General features: G+C 47.9%; 1 protein-coding gene across 1 annotated transcript in view; it reads right to left on the reverse strand.

Moving 5' to 3' along the window:
- Window positions 1-27,861, reverse strand: part of SUCLG2 (succinate-CoA ligase GDP-forming subunit beta) — a 270,953-nt gene that overhangs the window by 137,490 nt on the left and 105,602 nt on the right. The window lies entirely within an intron of this gene.

Consider the following 27,861-nt stretch of genomic DNA (forward strand, 5'->3'; position numbering starts at 1 on the left):
AAAAGAAAAGGCCGTCCCCCAATCAAATATGTCTCATCAACCGAACAGTCCCCACCTCCGGGCCACAGCTGGCATTCTGTGGGACTCAAACTTGTGTAAAGTCAGAGAACTAAGTCTCACAAGCTTCTCTAAGGCTCCAATGGTTTAGAATCTGCAGACGCCGGTTTCAACCTGGCCGTCATCCCTTACTCAGCTGTGTGATGTTGGCCAAGTTACTTAACATCTCTGAGACTTTATTTACTTGAATGTGAAATGATGATGAAGATGGTTTTAAAAATTAAATGAGACAACACATGTGATTATTTTATCCCAAGAGCCTAAAAACGTATATGCTTAATGAAAAACTATTGCCACAGTCAATTAGTCCACTTATTGCCTCTGTACAGTGTAAAGATTCAAAAGGATTATTTCCCCTGGGGCGGAGATGGTAAAAAAGAAATTGTTGGTATGTGGCACGTTACTCACAGGCAAGCACGCAAAGGTCCCAACAGAGGGAGCCAGCGGAGGTTTACCCTGAAGGCAACAGGAGCTACAGAGGGAGGCCACCGACCTTGGGGAGGACAGTCACTCCACCTGATGCGGTGAGCTTCTTCAAGTTCACTGCCTCTGCTGGCTGGTCTTCCTTGCTCCTGTATTTGCTTACACTGGGAAAACCAGGGCTCACCTTCTCTCAGAAGCAAACAAAGCTCTTTCTTTGCTGCACTCTATTCCCTCTGACAACGGATCCTGCCTTGGAAATGAACCATCATAGCATCAGCCAGCCATGTTTTAGAATAAATTGGTTCCTATCAAACAGTTAGAAGACAAGCTGCAATGACACTTATTACCAGAAACTCACCAGGAAAGGAAACCAGGAAAAAGCATGTATTGCCTATTTGTGCTAATGAGTTAAAGAACAGCCATGTAAGCAAGACTCTGGAGTTAAACCACCCCGCGGCACAGCGTCCAGCTCTGCCTGTAACTTCCTTCGTGGAGAAGGATTCTGAGGATCAGAGAGGTAAAGCAGCATACCCGTCTGTAAAATGGTCATAGTAATATGTTAGGATGATGTCAAAAAATAAACAAAATACACTAGGTACGGTGCTTATGTCAACACCTGGCACATTTGAAAAATAGCCAAAATATGATATGTATTATCATTATAATTATTTTCAGCAATTAACCAAAAGAGTGGTATACAGGAAGATATTTCTTTTGATGACATCGAATGGCAGAACGCTTTCTGCTGTCTCAAAGTTTTAATTGTGATCTCTTCACATTCATTTAAAAGGATAACGAGTATTGCATTGCCTTGTCATCCGGAAGAAGAAATGCTTGCCTCTCCAAGCTTTCTAGCAGCTAAACTTGAAAGCCAGACAGAACGTCTAATTGGGCATTGTTAACTGGCCCCACACAGGCGTGATTAGATCAGCTTCAGGCACTCGGCGCCACGACAAAGAAAGCACTGCAGTCTCAATGAAGTGTTTCCAATGACATGTTAGCATGCGACCACATGTCAAAGGACTCCATGTCACCCATTTGGTAGTCTAAGCAACCACTTCAAACACCGTGAAGCCATATACTCAGTCAGGCAAATAGAATAAGGCAGAGGAAACTACCCAGTTCAACTTCTGCAACGTACACTCCAGGCCAAAATAAGTTCACTTCCATCACCTCTTCCGGCCAGGCCTCAAGGGCAAACAGTCCAGCAGGTCAGTAGCCCAAAGCAAAGCAAGTCCTTCTCATCTTGGGGGACAGCACATGCCGCACTTTAACCCAGGCGGGTGTTTCCTCACCGTGCTGAAAATTAGTCTAAACTGAACAGGAACTAGTCTTCTCATTCAGTACTTACCAGGTTGATTTACACTTAATGTCATTATTTCTATGTTATTTAATGATCTGAATTATCACAAAACTCATACAAATTTCTGGGTTTTTTTTAATGTTACCTCCCTGGTCCCAAAGAGAATGACAAAAGAATATCCCATAGGTGAAATTCCGTTTTTGTATGAATGCATACGATGGCTTCGCACGCTTTAAGATAACAAGATAAAAAGAGCCCGGGAATCAGGCCTCCTCTCTAATCGGCTCTGTGTGGAGAAGGCGGCCCCTGTCTGTACACTGAGAGCACACGCATCGTCCGGGTCTGGCTGCCTCTGATCCTCGCAGTTAGCTCACTATGCGCTTAGCAGGAGCCCGAACACGCTGCACCTGCATTTCACTGCGTCCTCCCTGGCGCCGTTCCAGCACGCTGCCCTGCTCATGTCTGGCCTCCACCAGGTGTGACCGGACCCCGTATTCTATCACTATATGTGTGTTTTAGGAGAAAAGACACGTAAAAATATATTTGATACTAGAGGTCCAGTGCATGAAATTCATGCACAGGGGAGGGTGTGTCCCTCAGCCCAGCCTGCACCCTCTCTAATCTGGGACCCCTTGAGGGATGACCAACTGCCCAACAGGATCGGGCCTAAACAGGCAGTGGGACATCCCTCTCACAATCCAGGACTGTTAGCTCCCAACCGCTGGCCTGCCTACCTGCCTGACTGCCCCTAACCATTTCTGCCTGCCAGCCTGATCACCCCCTAACCACTCCCCTGCCAGCCTGATCGATGCCTAACTGCTCCCCTGATGACCTGATTGCCCCTGCAGGCCCAGTCACCCTCAACTGCCCTCCCCTGCAGGCCTAGTCCCCCCCAACTGCCCTCCTCTGCTGGCCCAGTTACCCCTAACTGCCCTCCCCTGCTGGCCTGATCACCCACAACTACCCTCCCCTGCAGGTCTAGTCCCCCCCCCCCCCCACTGCCCTCCCCTGCAGGTCTAGTCCCTGCAACTGCCCTCCCCTGCAGGCCTGGTCCCCCCCCAACTGCCCTCCCCTGTAGGTCTGGCACCCCCCCCAACTGCCCTCCCCTGCAGGCCTGGTCTCCCCCAACTGCCCTCCCGTGCAGGCCTGGTCACCCCCAACTGCCCTCCTCTGTTGACTCGGTCACCCCTAACTGTCCTCCCCTGCTGGCCATCTTGTGTCGGCCATCTTTTGTTCACATGGGGGCAGCCATCTTTGAACACATGGGAGCAGCCATCTTGTGTGTTGGAGTGATGGTCAATTTGCATATTACTCTTTTATTAGATATGATACTTACAGATAGATAGCAAAGACCCTCAAATACTGTGTCAGCTAAGAGAACAGTATTTACAGCCATTTAGAAACTGAAACACCCCATACATGTTCTCGCTTAGCTCTATTAGTGCATTAGAATAATGCTTTCTCAAACATTTTCCTCTCATTTTTACCACAACACGTGTAATTATTGTATTTTAATTACAAAAATACAGTTTTATAGCGATTTTTATAGTCTGCCAATAGTCCCATGCTGGCTAATAAACATTCTTGGAAGCATTATTAAACCTAAAAAGAAAAAACATTAAATTCATTAAGGAAAGCACAAGCTAAGGAGACTAAGTAAGAAATGCCTTTAATTTGGCAAGCTTGGTAAAGCTGGTTCACTTTGCTTTTTAGAGATGGCAGAATATTGTTCACAAGACATAGTTTGGGGCCATAAAGCAAAAGGTTTTGTGAAGGATCAAATACCTGTATTACCGAACTGGGTCTTCTTCAGCATTGCTCTCTTCAAAAATATAATTCTTTCCTAAATGCAAAATGCAGCGCTATCTACACTGACAGGGCAACGGACGACCATCGATTTCGAGTCAATAACACCCGAACTGTTGGGGAAACTGGTTTCTACGGTTCACTGACTGCAGCAAAATTGGAATATCCAGTTTTCAGCAAAATTGCATGGTATAATTTCTAGAATGGTGCTCACCTTCCATAAGGTTTGATAGCATTCTTAATCGAGAAAGTTAAAATGTATTTCAGATTTGCCTATTCCTGTAAGGCAAGGAGAAGGGGAGGGTGAACTAAGACTCAGAAGCTACCACAGAAAGATGAACATGTATAAAGAAGATCCATCCATAGATGATAGCAGAGGCCTAAGAGCCAGTTTCCCAAGGAAAATAAGCTAGCGTCTGTACTTTCATTATGACCCCAGGACCCACTTACAATTCTTCGTCATTACTGTGGACCTCCTGAAGAATGGCTCCGGGTCCCGGAGCTGTGACCCTCACTGGGAATGAGATAATACTGCAGTGACTCCAAATGCCCAGTGGCATCTCTGAGACTAAAACCACTATTTCAACTTTCAACATGTCTGACATGGGCTCACTGGGTCAGAAAATGTCAAACATACGGAACACGAGAACCCACTGCTCCCTCCTCGGCCACGTGCCGGCTGAAATGGGATGAGAGACCCCGGGCCCCCACCTGACTGCTGCCCATCACGGCTTGAATTGCTCATGCCTAACACAGTGGTTTCCGAACATAAATCAAGGATGGAACCAGGCTCATCTTGACGCCAGGAGTTCTGTGACAAACAGGAAGCTGTCCAGGGAGACACTGTTTCACATTAAGAAATCCTTTATGGATAAGGCTTTTCATTGGAGTTTTAAATCTTAAATTTCCTATCAAATATGGCAGCCAACTGATTCCATAGGAAAATGCCACTATGAGCAGTTTATTGATTATAACGAAGATAACATTATCTTAACACAAAACATGCTTTTGTTTTCAAGGTAATTTTTAAAATTTTTAGTTCCTATAAAAAATTCCTAAATTAACCTACTTTTCTGATTCTCTCACTGGTGTCACTAATTAGATTTGTAATCATTAATACTCCATTGATAATGAAATTTTTAAGGCTAGATAAAAATTACCTCTAGAAGGGCTCAATATCTTAATCTTTCTGTAGTTTAATACTAATAAACCAATCTTACATTTTGCCTATTAAATTAAAATATCTATTTCCATAAGAAAGGTTAAGGATAGAAAATCCCAACATTGATGGCAACAATATCCATGTGACCTTATATTCAAGTACTTACAGCTAATCCAAGAATTTCTAATGCTGTAAGCCTGCAAACACAGGACATTACACCAATCTTTCAAAATGAAGTCACTTGAAAAAAATGACAATTTTTCAGCAAAAAGAAACACACACACATACAAGTTTTTACTAAATAAATTTCCAGAACAAATCTCTACTATGTTTTTATACAGATTACAGGAAGAATGAATGACATACATTAATAAAAATATGTGTGTAACATCTGGAACTTCAACAGTCGTGAAAGATGAAAAGCATTTATGAACACCAATGCATTTCTACAGGGTTTTGTGGTACAATTGAAGGGAAAGGATAAAAGAAAGCCAGTTCTAAAAAACCTTTTCTTTTCCTTTTTTCTGATTTTCAAACCAAAGGGGTATTCAGTCAAGGTTCAATTAGGCAAGCAGAACTAGAGTGGGCCATGGCCCGGGACTGACCCGGAGCTGACGCTCACACAGGGCGGCAGACGCTGAGCAGCTCGCCTGGGCAGGCCCCTCCTGGCGTGGCTGGCGTTTGGAAGCTACATGACAACAGAGACATAAAAGGGGCGCTCCTGTCATCTCAGCCAGCGGTGAACAAGAGGAAGTACAGCGTGGTCACGCCAGGACTGACATGGGAAGATAACGCGTGATGCTTTCATTTTCAGAGCTGACAGGAATGACGGAAATGTAAAATGTATGAAAAATAAGTATTTCCTGGCTGCCCCAGATTTAAATATGTTTCTTTCACTTTCACAGCCATATTACTAGCATTCTGAGGTCTCCTACCCTCTTCATTAGAAATCTTCTCTTTTCCCTATTTTCTCTTATTTAAGTCAACTCCTCGATCTGGCCCTACTGAGGTGAGGGGTGTTCTCATGTGGGAGAGTCTGGAACCTGCTGCACCGCCTGGTGATGTCCTCATTCCGCCGCCGGAGGTCACTGACCGCACCTCTCCCTGTCCTCTAGGCTCTCCTTCGTGGTCAAGGCAGACCTTCCGGCTCCTCATGGGTGGGTCCTTCAAAGGGCTCCTCGGCAGGGTGGCTGAGCCCTGGTGACACAGATGTTCCCTTTGCAGCCAAGTCTCTACTCCAGTGGATGCACACTCTCCAAGGGACACAGGCTCAGTCAGGCACAACCTCACTCTAAACCTGGGAGCCCTGAGCCCTCAGACACCACCCTCCAGGACCCCTCAGCCTGCAGCCCAGACACCACCCTCCAGGACCCCTCAGCCTGCAGCCCAGACACCACCCTCCAGGACCCCTCAGCCTGCAGCCCAGACACCACCCTCCAGGACCCCTCAGCCTGCAGCCCAGACACCACCCTCCAGGACCCCTCAGTCTACAGCCCAGACACCACCCTCCAGGACCCCTCAGCCTACAGCCCAGACACCACCCTCCAGGACCCCTCAGTCTACAGCCCAGACACCACCCTCCAGGTCCCCTCAGTCTACAGCCCAGACACCACCCTCCAGGACCCCTCAGTCTACAGCCCAGACACCACCCTCCAGGACCCCTCAGCCTGCAGCCCAGACACCACCCTCCAGGACCCCTCAGCCTGCAGCCCAGACACCACCCTCCAGAACCCCTCAGCCTGCAGCCCAGACACCACCCTCCCTCCAGGTCCCCTCAGTCTACAGCCCAGACACCACCCTCAGGACCCCTCAGCCTGCAGCCCAGACACCACCCTCCAGGTCCCCTTAGCCTGCAGCCCAGACACCACCCTCCAGGACCCCTCAGCCTGCAGCCCAGACACCCCCCTCCAGGACCCCTCAGCCTACAGCCCAGACACCACCCTCCAGGACCCCTCAGCCTGCAGCCCAGACACCACCCTCCAGGACCCCTCAGCCCTCAGACACCACCCTCCAGGACCCCTCAGCCTGCAGCCCAGACACCACCCTCCAGGACCCCTCAGCCTACAGCCCAGACACCACCCTCCAGGACCCCTCAGTCTACAGCCCAGACACCACCCTCAGGACCCCTCAGCCTACAGCCCAGACACCACCCTCCAGGACCCCTCAGCCTACAGCCCAGACACCACCCTCCAGGACCCCTCAGCCTGCAGCCCAGACACCACCCTCCAGGACCCCTCAGCCTACAGCCCAGACACCACCCTCCAGGACCCCTCAGCCTACAGCCCAGACACCACCCTCCAGGACCCCTCAGTCTACAGCCCAGACACCACCCTCAGGACCCCTCAGTCTACAGCCCAGACACCACCCTCCAGGACCCCTCAGTCTACAGCCCAGACACCACCCTCAGGACCCCTCAGCCTACAGCCCAGACACCACCCTCCAGAACCCCTCAGCCTGCAGCCCAGACACCACCCTCCAGAACCCCTCAGTCTACAGCCCAGACACCACCCTCCAGGACCCCGACCTCTCTAACCAGCTCTGCTCTTTAGAGAGACCCCCATCACAGAGGCCCGGTATCTGTCTGACTTCCCAAATGCAGGGTACATTCAAAATCCTCACAGCCTCCGGAGCCTCGTGCAAATCAAGGAGCAGGACTGGGTGCCCGTTCCGTGCTCCTGAGAGGCATAGGATGGCTAGGAAGCACCTAGACCAGTGATGGGCAACCTTTTGAGCTTGGTGTGTCAAACTTCGCCAAAAAACTGAGCATAACTCGGGTAGTGTGTCACTTTGAGGAAAAAACTAACTCCAAGACTCTAGTCGCAAATGTTTCATCCTCAGAAGCAGCAAATGTTTCATCCTCGGCATGCGGTCATGTGTCATCAGAAATGGCTACGCGTGTCAGTGCTGACACACGTGTCATAGGTTCGCCATCACTGGCCTAGACTGTGATGAGACAGTCAGGAGGACGGTCGGCCCAGAGCTCACAGAACCTCCTGGCAGAGCAATCCACGTACAGAAATGAGGTTTTCACTGCGATGCAATTACAACAGTGAAACCCTGAACACAATCAAATGTCCAGCAGCACTTCCACATTCAGGATTGGAAAATAAATTTTATACGAATTGTAATAATACAATGAAATAATATAATGCTACATATCCATTAACCATGATTAAGTATATCTTTATATATGAACTTGGGAAAATGCTCCCATTTAAACCTTAATGATTAATATTTTTTAAAAATAAATTCATTTGTGAATAGAGTCACAAGGAATTCTAAATCCTACCTAATAACAGACAAATATGCAAATTGACCGTACCTTCGCTATGCCCACGATTGGCCAGGAGGCGCGGGGGGCGGGACTCGGGGTGGCCAGGGTGGCTGATTGGGCCGGCGGGACGCTGAACTCGCGTCGCCAGCGGCGGCGCAAGCTCAGCGTCTGTGCCATGGCTGTGCTGCAGCACAGAAGGGGCCTCTGGGGCAGCGAGCCCACGTCCCACCGCGGACCATCAAAAGCGGGGGAGCTGGGTGCCTGTCCGCTCCAGCAACAGGCCTTTCAGAAGCCTCCGGCGCGGCAGAGGCTTCTGAAAGGCCTGATGCACCAGTGGACAGGCACCCAGCTCCCCCGTGATCGAAAGCGGGGAGCTGTGTGTCCACTCTGGCACCAGCAGACCCCCTGCCATCAAAAGCGGGGAGCAGGCTGCTAGCAGTGTCCGCGGAGCGTGCTAGGCTTTGCGGGGCAGTGGATATGGCCTGGATGGCAGGTTAGGCCTAGGGGACCCTACACGTGCATGATTTAATCATGCACTGGGCCTCTAGTGAATTAATAAAACTAAACTGACATTATCTTGGGGGGCTGGGGAGCATAGGCTGGGCATCATTCAGTAATGATTTAGATGTTTGTTGCAATTATCACGTGTTGTCATAAAAATGAGTTTACAATGTAAGGTAAATGTAGACATTTATCCACAGCAGTTTATCTTGAATACTTAACTGTTCTTTTCGGTGTCAGCCTTGATCATCTCGCTGCATTGGGTGAGGGCTGCTGTGCCTGTGGAGCCGTCTTACATGCCCCTGCCCTGTCCTGTCCTGGGAGGTCAGCACGGCAGAACAATGTCCCGCCCTTTTAAGACATCTACCGAGGAGCTACTCTGTGGGAACTCAAAGATTAAAAAAGTCGTGGTCACTGCGTTTCGGAAACTTACAATCCAATGGAGGAAAGAGATAGATAATTACTGAAAAACCCGAATGCTAGAATAAATGTTTAGAACAACGCACAGTGAGAAGGGAAAGTGTGGAGGCAAGCAGAGCAGCAAAAAGGACAGAGGAGCCACAAAGAGAAGAGAACTTGATCAGCCTCAAAGAGCCGTGGGTTTCCAGGCAGATGGGGCTGGGAACAGACACCGGTCAAGGTTACATTTCATCATTGCAGCTGGGAAGCCAGCATGTAAGTCTACTCCGACCCATGACGGCACGCTCTCCCCCAAAATGCAGCAATATTTGTTCTATATCCCACTCTCCTGCAACACCACAGTTTTCACTCTCTTCTCCACCTCCGTTTCCAGCAGCATGTCAGACCTGAGAAGTAGCCAGCACCTCCGCAGACTACTGACTACGAATGCCCTCCCCTCCCCTGGGGCTGGTGTCACCCCGGGCAGCCTTTCCCAGGTCCTGACCCCTTCTCGTTGCCTCCAGTGCAGTGAACAGGCTGCTGTGATGCACAAACATGATTAGGCTGCGGGGCGGGGAATCTTGCTGCCCTAGAAGAATTCCCCAGGAAACTTGTCCATAAAGCAGAAAACAGAATCACCCCAGAAGAGGAGACGGCCGAGCCGGTCACAAAGGGAGCCATTCTGAGGATCAAAGGCATGAGCCTGGACTAAAACACTGTGAACTAACAAAGCCGATGCCACCCCCTCTGAAGGCCCTTCCAGTTCAGAGGAGACACCCGGCCCAGGGGCACCCACGGAGCCAGGGCGGGGTTCTGGCCAAGTCAACGCGGCCACTGTAGCTTCATGCGTCACGCCCCTCCGCCATCTCCCACGTGAGAGCTTCTCCTGAGGGCACACGCGGTGCAGAGTGATGCAGCGTGCAGTCACCTCCTGCTCCTGAAAATGACCAATGACACTGCGGGCACACAGTAGGCCCTCAGCATATGGGCGCGCATTCACAAACATCACCTCCTTTGCACTGTAAAATCACGATCAGTGTGTGCTAGGAGCTTTCTCTGGAATAAGATTTGTGCTAAGTCTAGTCTTTATCCACATTGAACAGATAACCCAGGCGAGGCTGAGTCTTCCCAACACACAGCTAGCCAGAAGACGAGTCTGGATGCTTAAGCTAGCAAGAAACTTCTAGAGACTGAGCTCTAACCCCTTCACATACAGCCTCATGACTGCGTTTCCCCCCAACATTTTATTCTGAACATTTCCAGTCCCCTGGAAAAGCTGACCCACAAGTAAACACCCACACAGCACCCAGGTCTGCCCACTGCCAACCCTCCCTGTGTCCGCTCCACCACATCTGGCCCTCATCAGTCGTCTGTTGTTTCCACGCTTTGCAAAGGAAGTTGTAGACAGCAGTGCCATCACCCTCAATGCTCCAGCATACGCTTCAGTAACTAACGCTCGGAAGTTGGTTTCAGTCCCTTTTTGGGGAGAGACAAAATTTACATACGGTGATGGCACAGATCTGCAGTGCACCCTTCGACAGGTTTTGACAAATGCATGTGTCTGTATGACGCAAAGCCCAATCAAGACACACATGATTGTTTCTGAGAACGTATTAAGAGTAGCCTTAGTACAAAATATCTAAATAGACCAACAGGAATCTAAAGTCTCTTAAAACTGGGTTTTCACTAAAACTAAACAACAAATGTTACTGTGTACACCCCGATGCCTGGCCTGCAGGGGGCCCGCCAGGCCTGCCACCATTCAGTGGTTTCTACCTACCGCCTCTAAACCAAAATCCTGAGGGAAGCACTCCTAGTCGGTCAATGACAGGCAAAGCACTAGTTTCTGAAGGGATGTCTTTTTACCATGAGCATATGCAGCTTTCTGAAAACAACTAATCGTTCTAGTATGTAATTTTTACAGCAGTGATGTTGTGTGAGCTCAGGGAAATGACCTGGCACCTGTCTGTCCTGGGAATGTGCTGTGGCTGCTCCACGTCGGACGGACGTAAATCCTCCTGGGGAGACCACGCACCCCCCGAAGAGCCAGGACGATGCTTGGAGCCTGGGTCTGACGCTGAAGGGACGAGTGATGGGAGTGACAATTTTAACCCAAAGCTCTTCTATGCTGCCACTGCCTGAAACTTAGCCCTGTGCGACTCCGGACTTTCAGCAAGCCCTCAGATAAAAGCCAAAACATTACAAACTAAAGTACATTACTCTTTCAAAAACTAGAAAATCCTACCTTATAATAGAGAAACATGCAAATTGACCGCACCTCCGCTATGCCCATGATTGGGCCTGCGAGAGGCTGGGGGTGGGACTCCGGGTGGCCTATCCGGCAGTTGAGAAGACCAAGATGGCGGCGCCCAATCCTCTTAGTTCCGGGGGTCCCGGGGGCGATCGCCACCCTGGGGGGTGTGGCCGGGCCCAGCCACGCGCTCCCGGGGGCGATCGCCACCCTGGGGGGGCGTGGCCGGGCCCAGCCAGGCGCTCCTGGGGGCGATCGCCACCTTGAGGGGCGTGGCCGGGCCTAGCCAGGCGCTCCTGGGGGTCCCGGGGGCGATAGCCACCCTGGCGGGGCGTGGACGGGCCCTGCCAGGCGCTCTTGGGGGTCCCGGGGGCGATCGCCACCCTTCGGGGGGCGAGGCCGGGCCCAGCCAGGCGCTTCCTGGGGGTCCCGGGGGCGATCGCCATCCTGGGGGGGCGTGGAAGGGCCCTGCCAGGTGCTCTTGGGGGTCCCGGGGGCGATCGCCACCCTTTGGGGGGGGCGTGGCCAGGCCCAGCCAGGCGCTTCCCGGGGGTACCGGGGGCGATCGCCACCCTGGGGGAGCGTGGCCAGGCCCAGCCAGGGGCTCCCCGGGGGTCCCGGGGGCGATCGCCACCCTGGGGGGGCGTGGCTGGGCCCAGCCAGGCGCTCCCTGGGGGTCCCGGGGGCGATCACCTCCCTGGGGGGGCGTGGCCGGGCCCAGCCAGGCGCTTCCTGGGGGTCCCGGAGGCGATCGCAACCCTGGGGGGGCGTGGCAGGACTCGCCCAGCCGCTCCCGGGGGTCCCTGGGGAGATCGCCAACCTGGGGGGGTGTGTCCGGGCCCAGCCAGCTGCTCCCAGGGGTCCTTGGGGAGATCGGCACCCCGGGGAGGTGAGGCAGGACTCGCCCAGCCGCTCCCAGGGTCCCTGGGAACATTGCAGGCATGTGGTTGCTGAGACCCAGACCAGGCCTCTGGCCACAGATTCATAGCTTTGCGGAGACCTAGGGCAGGGATCTGCCTCATCTGCAGAGAGACAGAGGTTCTGCAGTGCCCCCAAGACGTGGGTGGGCTCAGCCAGGGATCAAGGGGCATGGAAGGACTCCTGGCAGAGGGGCAAGGACCCTCACCCCTGAGGCGGGGGTTGAGGGGTGGTGCCACCTCAGTGGAGGGGTGCTGCACTGCAGGGTACTGGACTGACTGACGTGATTCAGAGAAGCTCCCAGTGCTAATGGGCCTCGCTCAGGCGGCCTTCACACTTCAGAGGCAGTGATTACTGCTCCTGCCTTCACCCAAAAGCAAGCTCGCTACACTCTGCCCCATGGCAGAGCATGCCTAGGCAGTGAGTGGGAAGCCTTCCACCTGCTTCGGAGAAGGGGGGGCAGTAAAGAATGGGGGGAGAGGAAAGAATGTGGAGCATCTGCAATGAAGAGGTGCTTGAGAAAGAGGCTGGGAAGCCTGACTGGAAGGTTTGTTCTGTTTGCTGGGCCGCTGCCCTTAGGAAGCACAAAGAGCATGGCTCTGAGGGCTTCCTGTGTGCTGAGTCAAGTTCCACAGCCAACTGGAATTGGCCTCAGTTTCCTGGTCTGTAAAATGTATGAAGCGTGTCCCAGTGCCTTCACTGAGCTTTGATGGCCAATTGAGATACTATATAAAGAAAATGAGGGAAGAAGTGAGAAAGAAAAGGAAGGACAAAAAACACAAAAGAAAGATTGAAAGGAACCTGTAAACCCATTGTCACTTAAATAGGGAATATAGTCAGTAGTGTTGTAATGATGGTATGATGCCAGGTGGGTACTAGAAATATCGGGGAACACTTTGTAAAGTATATGATTGTCTAACCACTATTCTGTAACTAATATAAAACCTGAAACCAATACAACATAATGTTGAATGTAAAGAAATGAAAATTGGAGTGAAATTTTTATAAATTTCAAAGTTTAAATAAAAGCTGTAAAGGAAGGAAGGGGAGAATAAAAAGTGTTTTTCATTTTGCCACTTCATTAAAAAGACAGTTGTCTTTATATGGTGCTTTTATACTTTTCTATGTCATTATCTCATTTTAATTTCCGGGCAACTTAAGGACAAGATAAGTATTCCTTCCACTATTCAAAGAAAGGAAATCTTGGTGTCTGGTCCTAATGATTCAATCGTCAAGCTCTTATTGTAAAGCAGGGTTAGTAAATTTTTCTGTGCAGGGTCATATCTATACTAATAAAAGCCTTGGGGGTGATCAGGCCAGCAGGGGAGGGTATTTGGGGGCAAGCAGGCCCGCAGAGGAGCAGTTAGGGGTCAATCAGGCCAGCAAGGAAGCAGTTAGGGGGCAATCAGGCAGGTAGGTGAGCGGTTAGGAGCCAGCAGTCCCGGATTGTGAGAGGGATGTCCAACTGCAGGATTAGGATCCTACAGTTGGACATCCCCCGAGGGGTCCCATATTAGAGAGGGTGCAAGCTGGGCTGAGGGACACCCTCCCCAGTGCACGAATTTTGTGCACCGGGCCTCTAGTACAGATATAAATGCCTAAAAAAGGCTGAAATGACATAAAGCCACACTGACAGTGGTTAATAACAGGTGCTGAGGGTTCAAATAATTTTTACTTTCTTCTGCACTTTTTACAGTGACTGCTTATGTCATTTATAATCAGAGAAAAGCTATTTTATGGTTTAAATAAATTATGTTTATTTGACTTGATAAGAACAGTAACAGTATTATTGCTAAGTGAGGGGGGAAAGTTTGCTGTAATATAAAATATATGCCATTAAATACATGTACACGTATACATATATAATGTGTATACTAAGAATACTTTAGGAATATAATATACTGAAGTGTTAACTCTGATTATTTTCTGTAAATATTGGGGGAGGGGAATAGCAGCTATTTTTAAAATAAGCTTATTATCCATGAGATCGTATCGGTGCTTGAGACGTACACAGAACACGGCCATCCTTGCCACCCTCGCCGTTCACAGAAGGCGTGCCTCAGAACGAGGCCCATGCAGCACCCAGCACTATGCTCACATCATGCTTCCTTAAGGGCAACGCAAAGGGGTGCCGTGCCCTCCAGAGGCGTCCCCGAGCTCCAACACTCTAAGAGGGACATGCGGACTTAGGACGTCTGCTTTCTATGTACATGAACTTGCCATCCTCTGCAGTCCCCCCTGAGAGGAGTCACGTGCAGTGGGCAAGTCCCCGCGTCATGGTCGGGCAGCTCTGACTAGGACTCAGGCTTTGCCCCTTACCAGTCAGCTGAGCGACCCTGGCCAGAAAACAGAGCCTCGATTTTGTCATTTAAAAAATAAAATTAACAAAAATAGTGCCTACCTTTCAGAGTTGCTATGGGTATTTTATGAGAAGAAGTAAAGTACTTAACACAATGCCTGGCTTATACTTATACTGGCTTATTCTTAAACCGGCATCATAAGTATCAAGTAAGTAGCAGATGAGGATGGTAATGATGAATATGCTGTCCATTGGGCAAGACAATTTTTATAGTAAATAATAAAATCTAATACTGACCTTCCCAAGTGTTAAGAATACAGATACCTGTCTTGTATTTTTTCCAGTCATTCAGAAACAATAAAAATGTGCTCATGGCTGATGAGAACATAGGAGTTCACATCAAGATAAAGGGTCAAATTCCTGGAGAGCAGCCCAAATCTACGCCACAGCACCACCCTGCCACCACCCAGACGCACTTTTGCTTTTTGTAAGTAACCTGGGTTCCTCCAGACCCCAGAGAGCAGTCCCCCGCGGCCAAGGCACACCGCGCTTTGCTTTATGTTTGAATAGTTTGTTTGGTTCCAAGGCCTGCATATCTCCTTGCTTTTTGTCTGTCTCCCTTTTGATGCCCATTGGTTGTCACAAATGGCCCCAGCCCATCCACCAGGACTCCCAGCAGAGAACATGTGCCTCGCCTCAGCCAGAGCTGCCCAACACCACGCCCGTTGGCAGGCTGAGTCTGTACCAGCACACGTCTCCCTCCCCAGCATCAGTGCGGGACCCCGCCCTTGGCTGGCTGTGGGGGAGGGAAAATGAGCTGGGAAGCGAGCTACTCAGCTGGTGTCTGTCCATCACTGTTAAGATACAGGATTGCCTGTCCTTGGGCATCATTGCTGCTATCGCTGTTATTGTTACTATGGTGGTTGGGGTTGTTGTTATGTGTCTTGAAAGAGCCCATGTACTCAGCACTGACTACCCACCAAGAACTGTTCAGAGGGCTTGACACACCTCGTCTCCTTTCACCTTCACATCAGCCTCTGCAGGAGGCACTGTTCCTAGAGACCGGACACCGACACAGAAGGTCACACAGTCGGTCAACAGAGCACAGGACCTGCCAGAGCTGAGCTCCACCTTAAAACTTTAAGTAAGATAGAAGTTTATTTCTCTCTCACATAATGTCCCGAAGTGAGGTAAGAAGCATGGGTAATTCCACGACCATCACACCCTCTATCACATGTCTCCCACCTCCTGGTCAGACCGGCTCCATTGCCCTAACAAGTCCACACGGGCTGCGCAGGAGACGGGAAACAGTCTTTCCTCCAGGCAGCCGTGGGCATTGTGAATCACGGGCGAGCCCCTGCTCCCTGAGAACATGGGTGCTGAGGGGAGAAGGGGGAGGGCCCCTCAGGTGCCGGCAGCACACCTGGGGCTCATGTTCACTGTCACTGAGGGAGGGGGAGGAAGCTCACAGAGACACACCAGTGCAGATCTCACAGCACCCAAAACTGAAGATGCTGGAGGCTGGGGGGTGGGGGGTGGGCAGGAAGCATATTGGGAAACTGATCATATTGCTAGACTAAGAGACAGTGATTGCAGAAGTAAGTGTGGTCGATAAGGAGAGCCAGGTTTGCTGCTGTTGGAGGAAGTCTTTCCAAACACAGAAAGGTGGGAGGCTGGAAAGAACTCAAGTAGACTGGAATTTCAAGTACTGACATAAACACACTGCTTTTCGCAACATGTAGACAAAGATATGGGTACTGATGTGTGTGTGTGAGTAAATGTGTATATGCAGAGTAGAATGAATGCATCTCTCCTCAAAGTAGCATCTCTTCTCAGGGAAGTCCAGGGGCATCTTGTACAAGAAAGTACATGTCAAAAATGACTCGGAATGGATGACGACCCATTGACCAACACCGGAATCCATAGGTCCTTGCTGATATAAACAAATACAAAAGGCAGAAGGAAAATCTCTTTCTTACGTAGATTACCAGCTCACAGATATGTACAAATGATGGAAATGAGGGTCTCCAACTGACAACTATTACCGAGCTAAGTGAAGGCCAGGCTGGTGGGTGGAGGTCAGATGACAAACTTGATATACGTGTGATCTCAGAACAGCTCCCCACAAAACCCTAAACAATTACAAAGGGAAAACGTAAAATCTAAGGTGCAGAAACTTGACAGACACACGTGACCAGTGGTGGGACAGGTCAGTACTTCCTAAAGTGACCAACTGAGAACAGCTGACCACAATGTTTAGGGCACTGGACAGAACCCGGCTGAGAGACATTCAACAGAAGGAAGGGTCTGGACACTTTTACCCAAGGTCTTGAAAGAAAGAGAAACACCAAGAGAATGTTCTAGAGTAGAGGTGATGAAGCAGACATGACAGCTAAGTGCAGTGTGTGTTCCTGGCTCAGAAACAAGGGGAGACGCTGTCCAGGAAGCTGGTGGGATCTATCTGGGGGGCAGTGTCCACAGTTTCCTGCTGTGAGGACTGCGTGGGGTGATGCGGGAGGGCTTCCCAGATTTAGGGGGTACATACCACAGGGTATAGGGTGATGAGGCAACATGTTCTCAAATGCTAGGAGCCGGGGAATCTGGTGAAAGTGATATGGAGCTGCTTGTATGGGACTTAGAATTCGCCATAGTTTGAAATTATTTCAAATTAAAGTATCTAACTATCCACCTTCGGGGCCCCACTGTTTAGAAAGAAGGGGAGTCCTGATATTAAGAGACAGCAAGTGTTCTCTGCCAGTCAGGCCACGAGTCACGCTACCAGACCTGCTTGTCTTTCTCGGCTTTTCAGCTCTGCTGTCAAATCCTTCTTCCCATGTCTCTGCCTCAGCTGTTGCCTTAACAACATCACTTCCTTCCCTCTGGTCCATCAATAAGATCCCAACCTGCCTAACGCCAAACCAGTCAGTTCCATAGGCAACATGTTCTGGGCCAGAAAGCATGGTGTTTTCAACGTCATACTATCTGCACCGCATTTAAGACCTTCTGGACACAATTCTGTCCTGAGGACTAGAAGAATGGAAGTCACACACCCAAGAAAGCTGGAGAGCAAAAGTAATACCAAGCGGTGTGGAAGCATGAGACATGGCAGAGTGTAGAAGATAAAACGGAAATGAGAGCAGGTTCCCGGGATGCAAGGGGCACCTTTACACAAGGACCTCCCACCCCTAGCACAAAGAAGAGCCTGGACTGAACTTACCCAAAAAGCTCATCAATGAGTCAACTACAGTTCTAGACGTGGCTCTTACAGACACAACCTGGGTTTATAAACCCATCATTCACAGGAAAAGGAATCAAGACTAGGAAAGATCTCCTTCCTGGCTACAAATCCATGGATTATGTCCTCAGTGACTTAATACAAGGTTGCACTAACATCACAAATTGTGTAGTCATTTATAACACCGTTATTGTCAACTTACATGAATAAAGACTATGTTTGATGCCGATAATGAAGAGAATAGTTATTAATTTTAAAAATGAATATTCTGCTTCTTTTCACACGTATATTCCTAGTCTATAAACATTTATTTATTTCCTGCCGCTCTGTGCCTTGAACACGAAAGTGAGTAAAACAGCCAGTGCCCTCCCTGAGCCCACAGTCCTGGGAAGGAGACCCCCATAAACCAGGAAATTTCACACAAGCACAGATGACATCAAACTGTTCATTTCAGCAAGTATTAGACCCTAGGCTGTGTTTCCATGTTACCTCACTTCACTTGATTTTAAAATTGAGAACCTAATTAGGGATACTGAACTCACGCTAGCTGCAGACGTGTCATTAAATATCCCAAGCCTGTGGGACATGTCCCTTAAATCCGCGCTCCCCACGGTCCACAGCTGAGCGGCGGCAGAATCACCTGTAGCACTGCTTAATAACTTAGAAACCCAGAGCTAATGAGTAAAACTGTCAGGAATTACCCTCGAGTTCGGTGTGTTTAAAAGTTCCTCAGTAGATCCTGGCACACAGCGAAGTTTGGGAACTTCTGATTTAAGGAACTGCCACCCATTCCGCAGGAGGGGCCTTAGCTCACGATGACACTGTTGGCCAAATAAGAATCGGTCCCTGGGCCGTGAAATTCACAAGACTGCTGATTAATTCATTTGAATGGGATTAAACGGCTTCCCTGGGCCCCGGGCTTGCGGACAGCAGGAGCGGAACTGTTTGCTGTGGCATCCATAATTAATGCCACTGCCTCCCAAGGCTGTCCGCCTGACCTGTTTATCCCCCTGGTCTCCCATGAGAATTACAGCTACTTGTTGTTATATGCAATTACATCACGCTGATATGAGGACGCCCCACAAGCTGTTAGCTATACTGACTTAATAATAGATTTCAGGGTGTGATTTCCAATTAATTTCATTTTCCATATGCACATGCAGCTCCACGGGATGCCAGAATTATAGGGTGGCCATATGGTGCCCCATAAGTAACAATTAAAACTAATTTTCTATTCTTTGACTCTAAAAAAATAATCATACGGTTTAAATGCCACAAAGAAAATTGAAACTTCAAGCGCATCTGTATCTCGGGGAAGAAGATGTTCCACTTTTCTTCCACATTGTGGTCCTGAGGCTGCAGCTTCCCGCTGGGCAGGGCCCGGGTGAGCGCCCAGGGCCTGAGGCCGCCAGGCTTCGCTCACCTGTGTACCCACCACCCCCCTCACACTGGCGGAGTGACTTAGAGCAGGTGTGAGAGTGCTGGTCTTTCTACTTCACATCAGTGTGCTGGCTTGAAAGAACAGCTTCCTTCTGAAACAGATGATTTCTGGTAACAGATCTTTTCTGCTGACCCGTTTCCAAAAGGCAAGTCTGAGCCGATGCTTCAATCTGCCCACGCCCGGAATGCGCAGTCCCACTGACAGCAGGGGTTTCCAGGCAGCAATGTCACTGTACTCTGCTGGGAGGGCGGGACTAGCCGCTCCCTGGGGCAACTCGGGCTCCTGTGTAATTGGATGGGTGGTCCTTTATACTTAACATACAGTATAATTTTCTCAATTCCCACCGGTCTAATTTAGGCAGATCCACCAGCTGGGAAGCTAAAAAATAAAGCAATACACTACCTGTTAAGCTGACCCGGCTTCATCAAAGTTCTTAAGGACCTGCATTTGAACTACTACTATTAGCAGTTGCTAGAAAAGAAGAAAAGTACTAATTGTCCCTGAAGTTTTGGTTTGTTTGTTTTCATTTTTTTTTTTGGGGGGGGGGGGGGAGGGGAGTGTTGTCAATTAAGTAATATCTTAAAGGAATAAAAAGAGGAAAACTTCCAGATTATTTCAAGTTTCCCTTCTAGAAAAAGCAAGCATATCTGCAGCAGCAATGGAACCTGACCAGCCACCACGCGTCCTTTCTGTAGGAGCGGCTGCCTGCACCAGAAGTAACCTGTCTCCAGCTTTGGGGACAGCTGTCCTCCCCTGAGGACATGACCTGGGGAGCACTAGCTCCCAGCACGTGAACTCGCTGAGCTGACTGACAGAGCTCACTGGGCGTTGCTTTTCTGCCGATATTCACTCCAATACTCATTTCACATTTGAACCTGATGTAGATGTTCAACAGCTTACAAACCAGTCTACCAAAAAAGGCACGGAAACGAGTTGGTGGCATGCTGCATCAGTGGAACCCTGGAGCCGAATGCCACAATTATCATCTCTACAGTCACCTAACGGATAAGAACTCCTAAATGAAGCCCTCTCCTGTGGGCCCCTCACATCCCGTCTTAAATATCCGCCTCAGAATCCTCAGAGAATATCTGGAGTCTGAATTTCTGGTACTCCAAGGGAAAAGTGTCACTTTTTTAAAAAACTGATATAACCATATACTGCTGTTTATAATAGAGCAGCATTTTTTCCTTTTCAATAAAAATTAAATGGACCTCACATTACAACAGTACCTCTATTTTCCCACTGGGTTTTTGGGTATTTTTTTAAATAAGGAAACATTAGATTTTCAAACTGTGGCATTTTAAAAATCAAAATACTGGGCAACTCTAATGGAATCAATCAAACTTCTCAAGTAGAATTTTGACATAAACGCATTATTATTATATGTTGTATGTCAGGCAGTGTGCTAGGAGCTGAGGATACAGAGGCAAATAAACTGGGTACTTGCTTTCACTCAGTTATGTATTACTAGAGGCCCAGTGCATGGATTCATGCACCGGTGGGGTCCCTGGGCCTAGCCTGCGGGGATTGGGCCGAAACCGGCTCTCTGACATCCCCCAAGGGGTCCCAGATTGCGAGAGGGCGCAGGCCAGGCCGAGGGACCCCACTGGTGCATGATCGGGGTGGGGAGCGACCGCGGGAGGGCTCCAGGGCATGTTCGGTCCGTCTTGCCCAGTCCTGGCTGGACCCCAGCAGCAAGCTAACCTACCATTTGAAGTGTCTGCCCCCTGGTGGTCAGTGTGCATCAGAGCGACTGGTCAAACAGTCGAACGAACAGTCGGACACTTAGCATGTTAGGCTTTTATTATATAGGCTATCTGGGGGGGAAGGAGGAGCAATTCCAAAATTGATATCATGAACTACTTCATGTAGTCATATATGGTCTATAATCATTCCTGATTCATGAGGAGTTAATAGTAAAAACTGTACTGAACAGTGTTGTTTTCTTTTTATTCCATGTGCAGTAGCATTACAGGATGACTTGGGGTATTTGTGTGAAAACCAATTATTTTATGCTTTCAGCCTTACCCCAACTCTATAATCCAATATTAGCTATCAAAATACAAAAAAAAAAGTAACACATTTTACTGGTCACTGGTTGAATCCAAAGCACTTAACACTGCCATACAAACAAACACCCTTCATACCCATCAGGTGAGAAATCCCACTGGTCTGTGAACCCTTCCTGACGTCTCAGACGTCTGCAAATTATTGTGTTCCAACAATAATTTATACATTTCTACTACTGGACTATAACCTTGCACTAGAGTTATTGGTCACCTTCCATAACCTTCAAGGCCTCCTGTACAGGAACCATGTCTCATTCATGATGGGCCACCAGCACCCCCCAGTGCCTGGCACTCAGCCAGGACACAGGTCTGATGAATGCATGTGTGACAGAGGGGACCTGCACGTCTCATTCATGATGGGCCACCAGCACCCCCAGTGCCTGGCACTCAGCCAGGACACAGGTCTGATGAATGCATGTGTGACAGAGGGAGCCTGCACATATCTCATTCATGATGGGCCACCAGCATCCCCAGTGCCTGGCACTCAGCCAGGACACAGGTCTGATGAATGCATGTGTGACAGAGGGAGCCTGCACACTGCCTGGCAGCTGTCACTGGCTCTCCATGGTTCCACAAATCATATCCACTGCTTACACTGGAAATGCCCTAGAACCCCTGACCATCTCAGTCATGCCTTCCTCTTCTTAGCTTCGATTTAGTGAGGCACACTCTATTCCGGTTACTGTGGTGGCAGCCCTGGCTCCATCAGACAGAGCCTCCCGCGGTCTAGTGGAGGAACACACATGTCCACTTAAAACCAGATTTTGATTCAAACACAAGCATTTGCAAAAGATGCCCATAGGTGGCTGGGGAGACTTTCGAATGAAACTTTCGGTTCTCTGAGGATGGTGAACATTCCAGTGTGTCTTTGACGTTATATACTTATGTCTTTACTAGAGGCCCAGTGCACAAAATTTGTACCTGGGGGGAGGGGGGTGTCCCTCAACCCAGCCTGCACCCTCTCCAATCTGGGACCTCTCTCACAATCCAGGACTGCTGGTTCCCAACCACTTGCCTGCCTGCCTGCCTGACTGCCCCTAACCGCTTCTGCCTGCCAGCCTGATCACCCCCTAACCACTCCTATGCCAGCCTGATCGACGCCTAACTGCTCCCTTGCCAGCCCGATTGCCCCTAACTGCCCTCCCCTGCAGGCCTGGTCACCCCCAACTGCCTTCCCCTGCAGGCCTGGGGCCCCCAACTGCCCTCCCCTGCAACTGCCCTCCCCTGCAGGCCTGGTTGCCCCTAACTGCTCTCCCCTGCCGGCCCGGTCACCCCTAACTGCCCTCCCCTGCCGGTCTGGTCGCCCCTAACTGCTCTCCCCTACAGGCCTGGTTGCCCACAACTGCCCTCCCCTGCAGGCCTGATCACCCACAACTGCCCTCCCCTGCTGGCCATCTTGTGGTGGCCATTTTGTGTCCACATGGGGGCGGCCATCTTGTGTGTTGGAGTGATGGTCACTTTGCATATTACCTCTTTATTATATAAGATTTTTCAGGTTGTAAATTTTAGAGTAATGTAAGGACATCAACCTAAAAATCTCACAGAACAAAAGTGGTTAAATAACTTCTAATTTGTCAAATGATGAACTTTAAAACAATGATTTTAATTACATTTGGGGGAAGTATTCAATGACATGGGAAATTCTCATATATAATGCTAATGTATAAAGCACATTACAACAAAAGTGGGATCTCAATTTTGTGAAATAAAGTTATATGAAAACAGTTAATATACATATACATTTGCACACAGAAAATAAAGGAGATGAAATAAATGATCTCTCTGAGGACAAATTAAATAGATGAGTTTTACTTTCTTCTTTGTAATTCCCTCTGGTTTCAATATTTCTACTATGACCATGCATTACTTATAGAAATTCTATTTTCTTAACAGGTTTTATAGTGGATTTTACAAAGTAAAACAATTCCTCTACTATCTTCCATTAGTACACATGTTCTATTTTTCAAATTGAATTGCATTCATTAAAAACACATATATGAGTAGAAAAGATGAGCCATTATGCTTCTCTCCATAGTGAATAAAGTAAGCTTTTAAGAAATTTAAAAGATATAATTATCTAGGATTTTAAACATTAATGGCTACCCTTATAATTATGAATCTCTTCCATTCCATGTTTTTAATGCCTCAAAACTGCAGTATGTTTAACCTCAGTTGGAAGTGAAGAAAAAATATCAATAGAAATGAACAAAATACTTTTACATATAAGTTAATGCTGCATTTTAATATGGCTAAACTATACTTCTAATGACAAAAATTTCAAAACTAAAAAAAACACTAATTTGAAAACATTTTGGCAACCTTTTTATTTACGTCATTCTTTATTCCACTCCCACAAAAGAAAACTTTCATCTCCTTAATTTATTCCATTTGGAAAGAGGCTGCTTAAAGTACACCAGAGAGATGGGGCCCACGGTAAGCTTCCCACCTTGCCCTCTGTGGAGACGGTCAGCTTTTCTTTTGGATCTTTCTTTGCACTTGACGAACCTGAAATTGATTTTTCCCAGTTGAGCCAAGGTAGAGGGACAATGTTTTATTAGAGAATTCTTCTTTCCCTCAGCAGCAACCGTCTTCTTTATTTATATACAAAGAAAATCTGTCTCTTTGTTCTTGAGAAAATGGTTTCAGAAATTATCACTGAAAATTTAATTCAATTGTATCCAACTCCAAAAAAAGAGAAAGAGAGGAAAGAAAAGATGATGACCACTGCCCTACCGCAGCCTCGGCAAAGAATGAAGACGTGCGTTGATCAGCTCTCAGGAACAGTTGGCACAAATGAAACTCCACCGAGGAGACTGGTCTTAGGTGACCTTCGTCATGCCTGAGAGGGAGCTCATGACAGCGAAAACAAACAAACAAATAAAACTACTGTATTAGAGTTACTGAACATTTTTCAATTTAAGAAAAATTTGTTGTTGGGTTTAAATGTGCTAAACACATATCACACAAAAGGCAACTTACTATAGAGAATCCAACATAATTCCAATTCTAGAGCCTTAAAAAGTCTCTAGACTTAAAAATTCTAGAGCCTTAGAGTGAGAGCTGTTAGGTGGGATTACCCAAATACCGTATTTTCCGGCGTAAAAGACGACTGGGCGTATAAAAGATTTTCCTGGGTTAAAAAGTCGTCTTATACGCCGGAAAATACGGTAATCTCAATTCTAGAGCCTTAAAAAGCCTCAAATGAGAAGAATGAGTGCCATTTCCAACCAAATGGTGAGACCCAGCCTGCTACAACTCTGCAGGAAAAGCAGCTGATACATTTTAAAGTAGCAGAGTCAGGGAAAGGATGAAAAATAAATACAAGACAAAAAAGTAATATGATTCTTTGATCCTATGTAAGCCCGACATTTCACAGCAACACAGAAAGAGACAAATGAGAGAGAAAATGAGAAAACAAATGCTCTCCCATCCTGGTCTTAAAGAAAACTTGCAGCTTTTTCTTTTAAACAGATTAGATTTTTTACACCAGTTTTGGGTTCACTACAAAATTGGGCATAGGTACAGAGATTTGCCATATACCCTTAGCCGCACCGGCACATCAGCGTCGCCCAGAGTCCATAGTCAGGGTACTCTCCTGGAACCGCACCTTCCACGGGGCTGGACAAGTGTATAATGACAAGTATCCACCATTGTAGCATCACACAGAGGAGATCCACTGCCCTAAACATCCGTGTTCCTCCTGTTCTCTCCCCCGCCCCTGCATCCCTTCAACAGCCCCTGATCTTTTTTACTGTCTCCACTGCCTTTTTTGGAATGTCATATAGTTGGATCATACAGTATGTACCCTTCAGATTGGCTTCTTTCACTTAATCATATGCATTTAAGTTCCCTCCATGTCTTCTCCTGGGTTGACAGCTCATTTCTTTTCAGTGCTGAAATATTTTGTCTGGGTGTTCCACAGTGTATTTATCCACTCACCTACTGAAGGATATCTTGGTTGCTTCCAAGTTTGGGGAATAATGAGTAAAGCTGCTATAAATGTCTGTGTGCAAGTTTTTGGTGATTTTTTTTTCCAATTACAGTTTACATTTAATATCATTCTGTATTAGTTTCAGGTATACAGCACAGTGGTTAGACAATCACACACTTTGTAAACTGTACCCCAGTATTCCCAGTAGCCACCTTGTGTGCAAGTTTTGTGCAGTCAAGTGACTCGTTTTTCAAAGAAAAGCCACAAATATTTCCTGAACACAAACTTTAAATCCCTAAAAGTATCCTACCACTTTATTTGAGAGCAGTAAGCTCTTAAAAATATATACTGAAAGGTATTAGAAAAAAATTAGGCTTATTTGAGGAAAACATTCCTAAATCTACACTAAGATTATTCCTGGAGGTTAAAAGTATATTAAGGACATATTTAGGAATGATGATCAAGCTGTTGAGCTTTTCAATTATGATCCCCAATCCTATCTGGAATCCTAAGATTCTCAAGCTTACCAAAGCAAATGTACTAATTCTCTATTTTCTTGATTCATTGATTCAATCATTTCTTTCTTACAAGAGATGATGTTAAGAAAAATCTCAAAATATTCCTGAGGATATTCCATACCAAACTGCTAAACTCTTAAATAGTAAATTCTAGCATTCATACAATTTACTATTGATTACAACTTTTGTTTATTACAACTAGTTTGTTACAACTATGTGTAGATGTCCGTCTCCCCACCTTGACTGCAACATCTAAACATATGAGGACCAAGCAGGGCTCAATATTTCTCATCATATTTACTTTGACCAGGAGGGGTGGGGGTAAAGCTGCCGCCCATAGGTGGCGGACAACACTGCTGCACCAATGAGCTTGGAAGACAGGGCCCCTACCCCAGGGGGCTTAGGAGACAGAGCGTCACCAACACAAAGTGGACAATTCTAGAGCCTTAAAAAGCTAACAGAATCTGCCCAGCCAGCATGGCTCAGTGGTTGAGCATTAACCTGTGAACAGGGAGGTCATTGTTCAATTCCTGGTCGGGGCACAGGCCTGGGTTGCGGGCTCGATCCCCAGTGTGGGTCATGCAAGAGGCAGCCGATAAATGATTCCCTCTCATCATTGATGTTTCTATCTCTCCCTCTCTCTTCCTCTCTGAAATCAATAAATATATATATATATATGCTCTAAATATATATATACTAGAGGCCCAGTGTACAAAATTCGTGCAGGGGGTCGGGGGGAGTGCCCTCATCCCAGCCTGGACCCTCTCCAATCCGGGACCTCTGGCTCCTAACTGCTCACCTGCCTGCCTGCCTGATCACCCCTAACCACTTCTGCCTGCCAGCATGATCACTCCTAACTGCCCCCCCTGTTGGCCTGGTTGCCCCTCACTGCCCCCCCTTTGTTTAGAGCAGTGATGGGCAACCTTTTGAGCTTGGTGTGTCAAACTTCGCCAAAAAACTGAGCATAACTCAGGTAGTGTGTCACTTTGAGAAAAAAACTAACTCCAAGACTCTAGTCGCAAATGTTTCATCCTCAGGAGCAGCAAATGTTTCATCCTCGGCATGCGGCCGCATGTCATCAGAAATGGCTACGCAAGTCAGTGCTGACACGCGTGGCATAGGTTTGCCATCACTGGTTTAGAGTGAGAGCTGTTAGGTGGGATTAGCCACATCCCATAGTTTAGAGTAAGCGGTGACCATGCCAAAAAGGCCCATCATCAGATTTAGGGGGCCGGGTTTGAGTCACACGTTGGCAAGATTACCACATGGGCAATTAACCAGTCATGGAGCCCCAACAAATCTCTGGACATTTCACTAAGGTAAGCGTCCCTGCTTGGCAATACTGTATGAAGTAATGTCAGACATCAGTCTGGGAAGGCCTGTGTCCTGATTCCACAGGGAAAGGACAAAGGAGCCTCATGTATAGACCCTCCCAAGTTCTGCCTTCTGCCTCTCTCCCCTTGGCTGACTTTAATCTGTATCCTTCCCCTGTAGTAAGTCATAACCCTGAATAGAATAGCTTCCAGTGGGTTCTGTGAGTCCTATTAGCAAATTTTGGGACCTGAGAGTGGTTGTCAGAAGCCCCCAAACTTGAAGTTGGTGTCAGAAGTGAAGACAACCTTGGAGATGGTGCTCTCTAACTCTGCAGTCTGGCTAACCGGGCAGGGATAACATCTCAGCACCATCTCAGTCTTATTTCATCTACTACCCTAAACATTTAACCACAGTTTTCTCCTCGGTGCATCGGAGCACAGAATCCTAATTTGCCTGTTAGTTACAGGGACTCTAAAAGGGAGATTTTGTCCCTCAGAGGATAAGTGGTGATGTTAGACACATTTTTGGTGGTCTCATCTGACGGTTGCTACTGGCATCTCAAGGGTAGAGGCCAAGAATGCTACTAAACAGCCCACAGTGCCCAGGACAGCCTCCACAGCACACAATTATCCAACCCAAGTGTCTACAATACCAAGTTTCAGAAAGCCTGCACTGGAGCCCTGACAGGGCAGACACCCACATCTGAGACAACTCAGGAAGGATCACATGGCACCCTACGTGTCAAGGGCCAGTACTCAAAAGCGAACTCCACAAAACCACTCTTAACATCAAACAAATTTCCAAACCTCTGGTGCTCAATTGCTTCATTTGTAAATAAAATTAATAATAGAATTGACTCCACAGGATTGTTTATAGAAGAAATAAAATCATCTATTAAAATGAGTTAGCCAAGTATTTGGACCAAAGTAAGTACTGTTGAATGGTCCATACGTCACTTAA

This window comes from Eptesicus fuscus, chromosome 18 (assembly GCF_027574615.1).
Source record: "Eptesicus fuscus isolate TK198812 chromosome 18, DD_ASM_mEF_20220401, whole genome shotgun sequence".
Lineage (NCBI taxonomy): Eukaryota > Metazoa > Chordata > Mammalia > Chiroptera > Vespertilionidae > Eptesicus > Eptesicus fuscus.